The sequence below is a fragment of the Saimiri boliviensis genome, chromosome 1 (assembly GCF_048565385.1).
Source record: "Saimiri boliviensis isolate mSaiBol1 chromosome 1, mSaiBol1.pri, whole genome shotgun sequence".
Lineage (NCBI taxonomy): Eukaryota > Metazoa > Chordata > Mammalia > Primates > Cebidae > Saimiri > Saimiri boliviensis.
In genome coordinates this window covers 11,078,092-11,091,029 of record NC_133449.1, presented here as the reverse complement: position 1 = coordinate 11,091,029, position 12,938 = coordinate 11,078,092, and the positions used below count along the sequence as shown (strand labels likewise).

The 12,938-nt window shown below is 44.6% G+C and overlaps 1 pseudogene; it reads right to left on the bottom strand.

Moving 5' to 3' along the window:
* Positions 1-1,420: 1,420 nt before the first annotated feature.
* On the bottom strand, positions 1,421-3,034 carry LOC101038747 (keratin, type II cytoskeletal 8 pseudogene; annotated as a pseudogene).
* Positions 3,035-12,938: the final 9,904 nt, after the last annotated feature.

The following is a 12,938-nucleotide window of genomic DNA, read 5'->3' as shown; positions in this document are numbered from 1 at the left end:
TACTTCTTCCTAGTTTTATTTCTGTCCATACGTATTTCCCTACATAGTTAAAACATGCAAAATAAAATTTTCTATCAGAATAATGAGTTTTTAAACTCATAATATTCAAAATAGAAAAAAACGTCACTTTATGCTTTCACAAGAAAAAGTCTTTACAATTTTAATTACTAGTAGGAACATTTTTAAACAAGGCCACAAAATGTATGAATTGACATCAATATGTCATTGTTCCAACATAAATCACTGCAGATAGCCTCCTTCATGTGGGACAATCTATCCTAAGATGATGTAAAATTCCATGTATTAGGCCTTAGCGCTGGAAAAAATTAAGACCTGGTTATGGGGTAGGTATGCGGACATGACTGGAAATACAGTAGAAAGAGGTGTAGGGTGTTGCAGACTTTTTGTAGTAATGGAAACAGTCTATTTGTTGTTGTGGGTAGTGATTATATGAATGTATACAATTGCCAAAACTCATAATTGCACATTTAAGATCTGTGCCTTTTGTTTATTTTTATTAATAACTCGATTAATAAAAACCTTTAATCTTACTACCATTTATAATTACTCCAAAGAAAATTAAATACTCAGGTGTACACTTAACAAAACATTTACAGGATCTATATGCTGAAAATTACTAAATGCTAATGAAAGAAATCAAAGAAGGCCTAAATAAATGGAAAAATATCTTATGTTCATGAATTGGAAGATTCAACATAGTAAAGATATCAGTTCTCTCCAAATCAATCTGTAGGTTTAAGGCAATTCCTATTAAAATCTCAGCAAGGTTTTTTTTTGTAGATATAGATAAGCTCATTCTAAGATTTATATAGAAAGGACGTGCCCTAGGCCAAACATGGTGGCTCACACCTGTAATACCAGCACTGTGGGACACTGAGAGGCTGAATCACTTGAGGCCAGGAATTCGAGACAAGACTGGCCAACATGGTGAAACCCCATTTCTACCAAAAATACAAAAATTAGCCTGGCATGGTGATGCATGCCTGTAAATCTCAGCTACTCAGGAGGCTGTGGCAGGAGAATTGCTTGAACCTGGGAGGCAGAGGTTGTAGTGAGCTGAGATCGCGCCACTGCACTCCAGCCTGGGGACAGAGCAAGACTCCCATCCCGCCCCCCAAAAAAGGGACATGCCCTAGAATAGCTACAACTATCTATCTGAAAAAGAGTAACGTAAGAGGACTCTACACAATATTAAAGCTACTAAATAGTAACAAAAACAATGTGGTGTTAGCAGAGGAACAGACACAGATATCAATGGAAAAGAATTGAGAATTAAGAAATAGGCCCATACCAGTGCGCTCAATGGATTTTTTTTTTTTTTTTTTTTGGCCGAGCTAGCTGAGTTTTATTTTGACCAAAAAAAAAAAAAAAAAAGCAATTGAATTATTTTATAGCTGGAGGCATGGGCAAGGGGGGTCCCCAGGCAGTAAACTCCCCCATGGTGGGCTGAGTGCTGGGGCTGAGCCTCAGGTGGCTAAGGATCTTGTTAAGGATGGCCCCCTGCACAGCAGCCTCCCTCCCCGGCTCTGGGGTTGCCACAGGAGGGGCAGGCTGGGAGGGGCTGCTGCAGCTATCCACTTGGGCAGGACGTCAGAGGACTCGGACGCCAGCTTCCCATTGTGGGTCTTGATCTTCACAGCCACGGTCCTGGTGGAGCTGGTGCAGCTGAGAGAGCTGGAGCCTGTGCCAGAGCCAGAGCTGGAGCCCAAGCTGTAGCTGAGGCCGGGGCTTGTGAGGCCCCCACAGGCCAAGCTCAGATCACCTGCACAGCCACTGGTGGTCTTCGTGTGAATACACATGTTCTGAATCCCAGACTCCAACCAGCTCTCCTTGCCCTTCAGCAGCCCCCTGTAGGTGGCAATCTCGATGTCCAGGGCCAGCTTGACATTCATCAGCTCCTGGTACTCACGCAGCTGCTTCGCCATGTCCTGCTTGGCCCACTGCAAGGCGACCTCTAGCTTAAACAGCTTGGCATTGGTATCCTTAACTGCCAGCTCCCCACGCTGCTTGGCATCTGCGATGGTGGCCCCCAGGGAAGCCCTGCGGCCTTTGAGGCCCTCGATCTCAGCCTGGAGCCGGCTGATGTTCCGGTTCATCTCGGAGATCTCACTCTTTGTGCGCAGCAGGTCATGCCCATGCTTCCCAGCCTTCATCTGCAGCTCCTCATACTTGATCTGGTACATGCTCTCCGCCTCAGCCCGGCTGTGATTGGCCATCTCCTCGTACTGTGCCTTGACCTCGGCGATGATGCTGTCCATGTCCAGGGAGCGGCTGTTGTCCATGGACAGCACCACAGACATGTCGGAGATCTGGGACTGCAGCTCCCGGATCTCCGCTTCACACAGCTGCCTGAGGAAGGTCATCTCATCAGTCAGCCCTTCCAGGTGAGACTCCAGCTCTACCTCGTTCATGTAAGCTTCATCCACATCCTTCTTGATGAGGGCAAATTCATTCTCCATCTCTGTAGGCTTACTGATCTCATTCTCATTCTTGTTCTTGAAGTCCTCCACCAGCCCCTGCATGCTGCCAAGCTGCGGCTCCAGCTTCAGCTTCTCCTGGCCCAGAGTCTCCAGCTGCTGCCGAAGGTTGTCGCTGTAGCCCTCAAACATGTCCACGTTGCTCCAAGCCGTCTTCTGCAGCTGCAGGAGGCTCCACGTGGTCTCCAGCATCTTGTTCTGCTGCTCCACACCTTGTCAATGAAAGAGACAAACTTGTTGTTGAGGGTCTTGATCTGCTCCTTCTCCTGGGTGCACATGGCCTGGATGTTGGGGTCCACCTCCAGGTTAAGGGGGCTCAGCAGGCTCTGGTTGGCCGTGATGGCGGTGATGCCTCCCATGCCACTGGCCCCACCACAGCCTCTGCCCAGGCCACCCCGGAAGCTGCTGCTGCCCAATGGGGAGAAGTTCAAGGAGCTGATGCAGGTACCAGGCCCACTCGTGTAGGAGTGGCTGCTGAAGGCCCGGGAGCCAAAGATGGACACCTTGGAGGATTTCTGGGTCACCCAGATGGACATGGAGGCAGGAGTGAGATTCCCGAAGGAGCGGAGAAGCTGCTTCTGTAACCTCCACCTCCCAGGCTCAAGCGATTCTCCTGCCTCGGCCTCCTGAGTAGCTGGGACTACAGGGGCCCACCACCACGCCTGGCTAATTTTTGTATTTTTAGTAGAGACAGGGTTTCATCCTATTGGACAGCATGGTCTTTGTCTCCTGACCTCGTGATCTGCCCTCCTCAGCTGGGATTACAGATGTGAGCCACTGCGCCTGTCCAGAGCGATAGTCTTTTCAACAAATGGTATGAAGCATTAAGATGTCCACAGGAAGAAAAACGAAAGAAATGGTGCGTAAACCTCACACCTGTGGGTACCCCCACAGGGGCCCCGAGGAAGGAGAGCTATGCAGACCCCAGGCGTACACAGTGCCTGAAGAATATCTTAGTTTATAGTGTCATTACTCAGCTATTTCCTTTATATAATCCTTTATATATAATCATATGTTAGTTTACAGAATTAGTGCCTGAAGTATAACTTACTGCTTACATATATCTAGCTTATATCATCATACTTAGTACTTATATGTAGCATACTTAGTTCCATATAATCTTTCTATATAATCATATAGGTATTGTAGTCGGAGCTGTACCTACACATTTAATGCTGATTTATAGAATCCTTCTATATAACCATACAGTAATTTGTAGTAGGAGGAATGCCTAGAGCAGTCACAGAACAGAAGCAGTACATGGGAAAACAGCCAGACCAGGATGAGAACCGAAGCCCCAGGTGGTGGCGTCCCTGCCTGAAAGGGCGTACACTGTATGGCAGGCTTGGAGCAAGAGCCTCTCCTCCTGAAAAAGGATTTGGAGTGCCTTACATCCAGTTCCTGTGGAAAGTCGGCCTCAGGCCTGAGATCCTGCAAACAACAAAGGGAGAAGAACCCCTCTGGTGTGACCGGGTCACGGCAGCCGGACACCCTGTCAGCCTTTTCTCACTTCTGTGCTGGCTCAAATCATCCTCCCATAAATATCTTAGAGATGAGCATAAGTCTGTCAGCTCCCACTGCATTGGCTTACAGTATCTTTCTATTAGAAATCCTTTGAAGTCTCCAGTCCCCACATAAAAAGTGTTGCGCATGACACCTGTTGCACGCAGCCCGCGTCCTTGCCTTGGTGACCTAATGGGGGTGGACCCTTTTTGTACATGACCCTCTACTACTGCACCCGGCATGGCCCCCTACTGCGCATGGCCCACCTCTCAGCCCAGGTGACATAATGGGGCGGCCCCCTCGCTTGTTACTCACGTGATTATGTATGCCCTATCACTAAGCCTATAGATGATGACCTCACTCATGACCCTTTCTCCTGCTTGTACCTAATAAATACAGATGCTTCTGCATGTTCGGGGCCTCACTGATCTCCGCTCATAGGTGGCGCGGCCCCCCCGAGTCCAGCTGCTCTTCTCCAGTTCTTCAGTGTCCTGTCTCTTTACTTCTCAGATCCTGCACCTCAGCACAGCATAAGGGACACCCCACGACCCTGTGGGGCCAACAGGCCTACAACACCTAATACAAAAATTAACTCAAAAAGGATCATGAACTTAGATAGAAAATGTAAAACCATAAAACTTTTAGGAAAACAATAGGAGAAAATCTTCAGATGTAGGGATAGGCGAAATTCTTATACTTGACACCTTAAGCACTGGACTTCATCAAAATTTAAAATTTGCTCTGCAGAAGCCTGTGTGAAAAGGATGTAAAAACAAGCTACTGACTGGAGAAAATATTTGCAAATTACATATCCGACAAGGAAACAGTATATAGATTACATTTTAACATTTTAAAAAATATTTGCTGTTTATTTCATGTCACTTATACCTCAATAAAGCTGTTTTGTTTTTGTTTTTGTTTTTTTTGAGACAGAGTTTTGCTCTGTCGCCAGGCTGGAGTGCAGTGGCGCAGTCTCGGCTCACTGCAACCTCTGCCTCCTGGGTTCTCCTGTCTTGGCCTCCCGAATAGCTTGGATTGCAGGCGCATGCCACCATGCCCAGTTAACATTTTAACATTCTTAAAACTCAACAGTTAAAAAAAATTCAGCTAGAAAGTGGGCAAAAGACATAAACAGATTATTTTACCAAAGGGGATATACAGATAGCAAATCAGTATGTGAAAAGACATTTCACATCATTCGTGTTATAGAAATGCAAGTTGCATAGTGGCTTTAATGCACAATGGTTTTAATTCCTTTGTACCTAAAATTTCAAAAGCAGCTACAGGCCAGGCGCAGTGACTCATGACTGTAATTCTAGCACTTTGGGAGGCTGAGGTGGGCAGATCACCAGGTCAGGAGTTAGAGACCAGCCTGGCCAACATGGTGAAACCCCATCTCTACTAAAAATATAAAAATTAGCCAAAGGTGGTGGCACGCACCTGTGATCCCAGCTACTCAGGAGGCTGAGGCAGGAGAATCGCTTAAACCCTGGAGGTGGACGTTGCAGTGACTGAGATCACGCCATTGCATTCCAGCCTGGGCAACCGAGCGAGACTCTGTCTCAAAAAAAAAAAAAAAGCAGCTAAAATGTAAAAAGTGACACCACCAAATGCTAGTGAGGATGCAGGGAAGCTGGATTACTCCTACCCCCATGACCTCTTCCTGTCACAGACAACCATTCCACCAATGGAGCTAATATTGCCAGGGAAGGACATTTTACCAGGGCAGGAGAAGCCTGCATCATCCTACAGCCCTTGCCCTCCATTTCTCCTCATACATGGGTACCTGTTTGTAACTGAACGTCATAATAGAAAATGCTGAAGACGTCATGATTGGTGGCTCCTGACACCATTCCTAAATTCATGAGACTCTGCCCTGGATTCCACCCAAGTGCAGGCTGGGGGCAAAAGCAGATGAGTTGGCAAAAGACCATATGGAGAAGAGACACCAGCACTGGGGACAGACTCATGCTTAGTTTGGAATCCATCCATTGAACTGATTTCTCATTTTGCAAAATTATTTTCTACACCAGCTATTTCTTTAATGACTTCTGGTTGACTTGGGTGTCACATTAAGATAAAAACGTGTTGGCAGGGGAAAAAACAAACAACCCAGACTTAAAAGAAATATTGAATCTGGGCACAGGTGCACGCCTGTAATATCAGCACTTTGGGAGCCTGAGGTGTGAGGATCACTTGACCCCAGGAGTTCAAGGCCAGCCGAGGCAACATAGGGAGACTCTGTCTCTACAAAAAAAAAATTGTAAAATTAGTCAGGTGTGGTAGTGCATGCCTGTGGTCTCAGCTACTCAGGAGGCTGAGGTGGGAGGATCATTTGAGCCCAGAAGATTGAGGCTGCAGTGAGCTGTGATCACACCACTGCACTCCAGCCTGGGTGACAAAGACCCTGTCTCAAAACAAACAAACAAATATTGAAATGTTGCTTAGTCATGAATCTTTTAAAATTTGTTTCCACCTAACATGTGGCTACTTACTCAATCATATTATCTGGTGAAGGAGAGTAAAACCGTGACACTGATTTACTGTTTACAACAAGGCAACATATTGCTTAGTGCTCGTCAGCTTTCTAGATAAGCTGAACATCACGTCCAGTGCTTTGCAAAACTCTTTCAGATCCTCTGACAGCTTTAGTAAAAAATGTCATCACAAGCCAACTCAGTAGTCTACAAACAGGCTCTCATTTTACATTTAACTCTGAAAATATATTTACAATCCTTTGAAAATATATTTACAACAATCTAGAATCATTCTTCTCAATTTCACTGCCTCTCAGCTGCACAGCTGGAGTTTAGTTGGTGTGAAATGAAAAACGGGGTTGTAGGTAAACATTATATCATGTTTGGGGAGTGGTTTATAGCAGTTTCAAGCCTCTTGTATTTTCCTGAATCTTCTAGCACTTTATTACTGTTATAATTACCTACACATAATAATGTCAGCCCCTGTTATGTGCTGGCCCCTGGACTAGGAGAAACAGTTAATATTTACGTTACCTTGTCAGGTAAGTGTCATTGCTGAGGGACAGGAGGGTAAGGGCGGGCTTGCCCAGAACTCCATAGCTGGGAAATACGGGAGCCAGGATTTGGACCCCAGACAGTACGGTTCACAAGCCATATTCCCTTTAAAAATGAAGGTGATGCCTTGTCAGGCTATGTGATTTGAGGTGTGGAATTCTTTCGGCTCATGCTGTAGTTACTAGAGATGGTCTTAATTGTCAGACAGCTTTTCAACAGTTGGGGCAAACAGGCAAACATAACTATCATCTCATAATGACCATACCACCTGTTATTAGTTTGTTCTTGCATTGCTATAAAGGACTACCTGAGGCTGGGTAATTTATAAAGAAAAGAGGTTTAGTTGACTCACAGTTCCACAGGCTGTACAGGAAGCATGGCTGGGGAGGCCTCAGGAAACTTACAATCATGGTGGAATGTGAAGAGGAAGGAAGTACATTTTACATGGCTGGAGCAAGAGGAAGAGAGTGAAGGAGGCACTACACACTTAAACAAACAGATCTCGTGGGAACTCATTCAGTATCGTGAGAACAGCAAGGGGGAAATCTGCCTCTATGATCCCATCACCTCCCACCAGGCCCCTCCTCCAACACTGGGGATTACAGTCCAACATGAGATTTGGGCAGGGACACAAATCCAAACCATATCACTACCTAAGCCCATTTCTTTTGCTACTGACCACTTCTTTCTTCCCTTGACCGGCGTGTGTGGGTAGGAATATATAGTGAATGATGCTACTAAACCCCTGGTCTGGTTTCTGGGTTTGGTTTTGTACTTCACTACTAAGATTATTTCTGTTGGTCAGTGAACCTCTGGAACTGTAGTTAGAACAGCCAGTAATACATGTCTCATGAAAGTTACATGGATGTGTATGTATATACATATATGCTGGAATGACCCCTTTAAATCTTGATTTCAGAAATCTGGAATATTTATGCTTATACTCAAATAGAGAATTTGAGCTGAGATATTTTAAGTAGAATCACCAAAAATGATCAGTTACAGCAAATTTAGAAAGTTATCATTAATGCTCAAAATACGGCACTTTCTGCTTATTTACACTTCACAATGTATCAAATAGGATTTCCAACATCTTATGAAAATATGCAGTATTTTCTCAAAGAGTTAAGCAAACTGGGGCAAAGGGTAAATAAGAGAAAAATAATATGAAGCCAGGGGAGAGGCTAGGACACAGAATACATGCTGTACAGAGTGTGTCACTGATTGCGTCTCATTTTAAAAATAAAACGGCACATTCCACTTTCCTAAAAATGTGGCTTGTTGATCAGGAATCTCCATCTCTGTTACAGCAATGAAACTTCTTGTCTTTTTTAATACTTTGTTCTTTCTGCCCCACCTTAGGAAATATTCCATTTGATTCTGTCCTTGTTTTTTTTCTAATAGGCAATCTTCCACAGCAGCCGTCTGAGACAATGAAAAATCACTTGAGCTTTTTAAAACAAATGATCGTGAGGAGCATTTGAGGATTCATTTGTCAAGTTAGCTGGAACGTCTTATGTGGGCAAGCTCATGTTTCCAATTTGGGACTTGGAGCAGGCAATCAGCTGTGTCGCATTCTCATATCCGCTTGACGTCAGCCCTGAGAGCTGCGGTATCTTTAGCAGCTCACTGTGTATGGTGATAGCAAGTGTGTGCGTTGTCCTCATGGAAAACAGCTCACTTGATAGTTTATGAAGCTGCAGCTTGCCAGTGCTGTCCACGACCTTTCTTCTAGAAATTGCTGTTGCCACCAGCACACAGTGGACAATCTGAAAGGGAGAACTTAGCTTTTCCATGGACTCTCCCTTTCCCATGAAGATTTGGCAGTAAACCCTATACATACAACCATGGCTTACGAAGTGAAAACATTGACAGGTTTTTTTTTTTCTTTTTTGTTTTTTGAGATGGAGTCTCACTCTGTCACCCAGGCTGGAGTGCAGTGGCCTGATCTTGGCTCACTGTAACCTCCGCCTCCCGAGTTCAAGGGATTCTCCTGTCTCAGCCTCCTGAGTAGCTGGGACTACAGGTGGGCACCACCACACCTGGCTAATTTCTTTCTTTCTTTCTTTCTTTCTTTTTTTATTAAGTAGAGACCGGGTTTCACTCTGTTGGCCAGGCTGGCCTTGAACTCCTGACCTCAGGTGATCTTGGCCTCCCTAAGTGCTGGGATTACAGGTGTGAGCCACTGTGCCTGGCTGATACATCAGCATTTTGAATGGATGAGTTGCATATGATAAAAATGAGGCCAGGCATGATGGCTCATGCCTGTAATCCCATCACTTTGGGAAGATGAGGAGGGCGGATCACTTGGAGTCAGGAGTTCCAGACCAGCCTGGCCAACATGGGGAAACCCCGTCTCTACTAAAAATACAAAAAATTAGCTGGGCGTGGAAGTACACACCTGTAATCCCAGCTACTCAGGAGGCTGAGGCACAAGAATCGTTTGAACCCAGGAGGCAGAGGTAGCAGTGAGGCGAGGTTTTTTGTGCCACTGCACTCCAGCCTGGGTAACAGAGTGAGATTCTGTTTCAAAAAAATACATAAATATAAAAATGAAATGTAAATACGTCTACGTAGAACTGCAAAGCTGTCTTAGGTAAAATGTAAAGTCTCCGTTATTTTCCCTTTGTGCCACTGTAAATATGAAAAGAAATCATCAAATACACTAGGCAGAACTGTAGGAGGAGGGGAACCCAAAATTCTAAACTCAATGTTTGCCGAAACTTTTTTTTTTTTTTGCCTTCAATGACTTTTAAAAATAGATCATATTTTTAGAGTAGTTTTAGGTTTACAGAAAAATTATGCAAAGTACAAAATTCCCATATAACCCCCTCATTCTGTGCAATTTCCCTACTATTAACAACGTCTCGCATTGATGTAGTACCCCTGTTAACAATTAACGACCCAATATTAATGCATTATTATTAAGTCTGTAGTTTCCATTCAGATTCACCCTTTCTGTTGTACATCTCTACAGGTTTTGCTGAGCGTATGACGTCTTATATCTACCACTACAGTATCATACCCAATAGTTTCACCACCCTAAAAATCCCCTGTGCTTCACCTATTCATCTCCCCTTCCCTACCCCGAATCCCTGGCAACCATTGATCCTTTTACTGTCTCCATAGTTCTGCCTTTTCCAGAATGATACACCATTGTAGCCTTTTCAGACTGGCTGCTTTAACTTAGCAATATGTATTTAAGGTTCTTCCATGTCTTTTTGTGGCTTGATAGCTCATTTTTTTTGTTGTTGTTGTTGCTGAATAATTTTCCACTGCATGGATGCACCAGTTTGTGCAGGAGCTGTGTGCCTGAGAAGCCACTTTTTTTCTTTTTCTTTTTTTTTTTTTAAATACAGAGTCTCGCTCTGTTGCCTAGGCTGGAATGCAATGGCATGATCTTAGCAACCTCCGCCTCCTAGGTTCAAGCAGTCCTTCCATCTCAGCCTCCTGAGTAGCTGGAATTACAGGTGTGTGCCACTATGCCTGGCTAATTTTTGTATTTTTAGTAGAGATGGTGTTTCACCATGTTGGCCAGGCTGGTTCAAGTGATCACTCCTGACCTCGAGTGATCCACCTGCCTCAGCCTCCCAAAGTGCAGGATTACAGGTGTGAGCCACTGTGCCCCGCCTCAAAGCACTAGTTCCGCTGCAGCAATGATTCTCAAAGTGCCCTCCTCAGATCTGTTATGCTAGAACCACGCTATGGGCTTGTTACAATGCAGATTCCTGGGCTCTCGCCGGAACTGACAACTGAATTAGAATGGAGGAAGGCAGACAGGCATCTGTATTTTAAACTTTTCCTCCAGCTAGTTTTATGTACACTAACATTTAAGATTCAGGCGATCCTTGAGGGTAGGGGCCTTTTAAATTCATTATTGTATCCTTGGCTCTTGGCCCAGTATTTGACTCTTATAGGGTGTTGTTGTAGATAGGTTTGTTCCTGCATTATTTGGTTCATTGGTTGAGAGACCTGATTCAAACCCAAGCAACTGTAACTGGCCATGAGCTACAGCCCCAGCAGTACTTTAATGGTATTTGGCAGATGAGCATGTCCCTTCACTATTGTTGGTAAAGCCCAGAGGTGAACACCCTCATTAGAATGGCAGATGGTATTTTCCATAAATGAGTGCAGCAATATCTCCCATCCGGCATGTTCCCCTACAACGTGACCTTGTCGCCCTTCCATCAAGAGGAAGGGTCTATTTCCTGGGTCCTTGAATCTAGGCAGGCTTGGGACTTGCTTGTAATCGACAGACTGTGCCAAAGATGCCCTCCGAGGCTACCTTAAAAAGGCAATGCAGTATCTTCCCTGTTCCTTGGGACTCATGCTTTTGGAGTCATGAGTCTCCGTATGAAAAGTACCACGACCCTGAAGCCTCCACACTGTGAGGAAGCCCAGGCCACGTGGAAAGGCCACGTGTGGATTCTCCAATTAACAGCCCTAGCTGAGGTTCTGCCCAACTGCCAGATCAACCACCAGTCAGGTGAGTGGTGACATCTCCAGGGATTCTAGCTCATAGCTGTTGAGTCACTCTTAGCCATTAAGTCTTCCCAGCTGAGACTCCTGAGCCATCCCACCGCCATGTCCAATTTCTGACCACAGAATCTGTGAGGGTAGCCAAATGGTTGTTATAAGCTGCTTAGTTCAGGGATAATTGGTTACACAGCAATGGTAATTACAACAAATTAGACAGCACTTCTGGATTAGAATCACCTGGCCATGTCATCCTCCAAATCATAGACACTGAAAAGCGTAAGCCTCCACTTTAGTCTTCCGTTCACTGACAGCATTGCTAACATCTTCCTTCTCCTCCGCTGAATATCACTGCAGAAGAGAAAACCCAAATACTACTAAACTTGTTATCGTGTCTAAGAGTTGTATTTGAAAGACTTTAAAAAACAAATACTAGTTCAGAAGTGTGTCACACGTCTCACTATTTTATCATATCAATACCAGGGAGGCTTTTTTTTTTTTTTTTTTGAGACAGAGTTTCACTCTCATTGCCCAGGCTGGAGTACAATGGCACAATCTCAGCTCACCACAACCTCTGCCTCCCAGCTTCAAGGAGAACCTGCCTCAGCCTCCCGAGTAGCTGGGATTACAGGCATGCACCACCACACCTGGCTAATTTTGTGTTTTTAGTAGAGACAGGGTTTCTCCATGTTGGTCAGACTGGTCTCAAACTGCTGACCTCAGGCGATCAGCTTGCCTCGGCCTCCCAAAGTGTTGGGATTACAGGGGTGAGCCACTGTGCCTAGCAGGAGGCTTTATAAAGTAACATGAAAAGCTAAACCAGTATTATTTTTATATTCCCATCTGAAAAGAAAAGCACAAAATAATCAATTGTCTCATAGAGTATCTGGGAATCAGCCAAGTAATCTTTAGCAAGCCTCTCCATTCGGAAAGCCAAATGTAATAATGAGAAAGACGAAATCATAGGGATCCATAAACCGAGGTTCAAAATAGTTCAACCACATGTTGTCTGGGTGGTCTTGAGCAAGTTACTCAACCTCTCTGAACTTCAGTTTCTTTATCTCTAAAACAGGATGATCTAATTATGCTCCTAGCCACAGGGCTGTTATGCTGACCAGATGTGGTGTTCAGAAATATGAAAGCACTTTGTACAGTGAGAAGACTAACTGTGAACAGAAAAATGAAAGAAAAACAAAATCAACTAAATGTGTATCCAGGCAATGTAGGCCAGTGTCAAAAAAGGCAAAGCAAAAAGCAAAACAGAAAATTCTCTATGACGTTTTCTTTATCAAATGTCAATGTTCCTGGCAGACACAGGTGCCTGCATTTACCCGATATAGTGCCCGATATAGTGATAGAGGATCCAGGAAATGAAGTAGCATTACTTCACTGTCTTCCCTGCAAACCCTGTTTATACAATTTTTTTTTT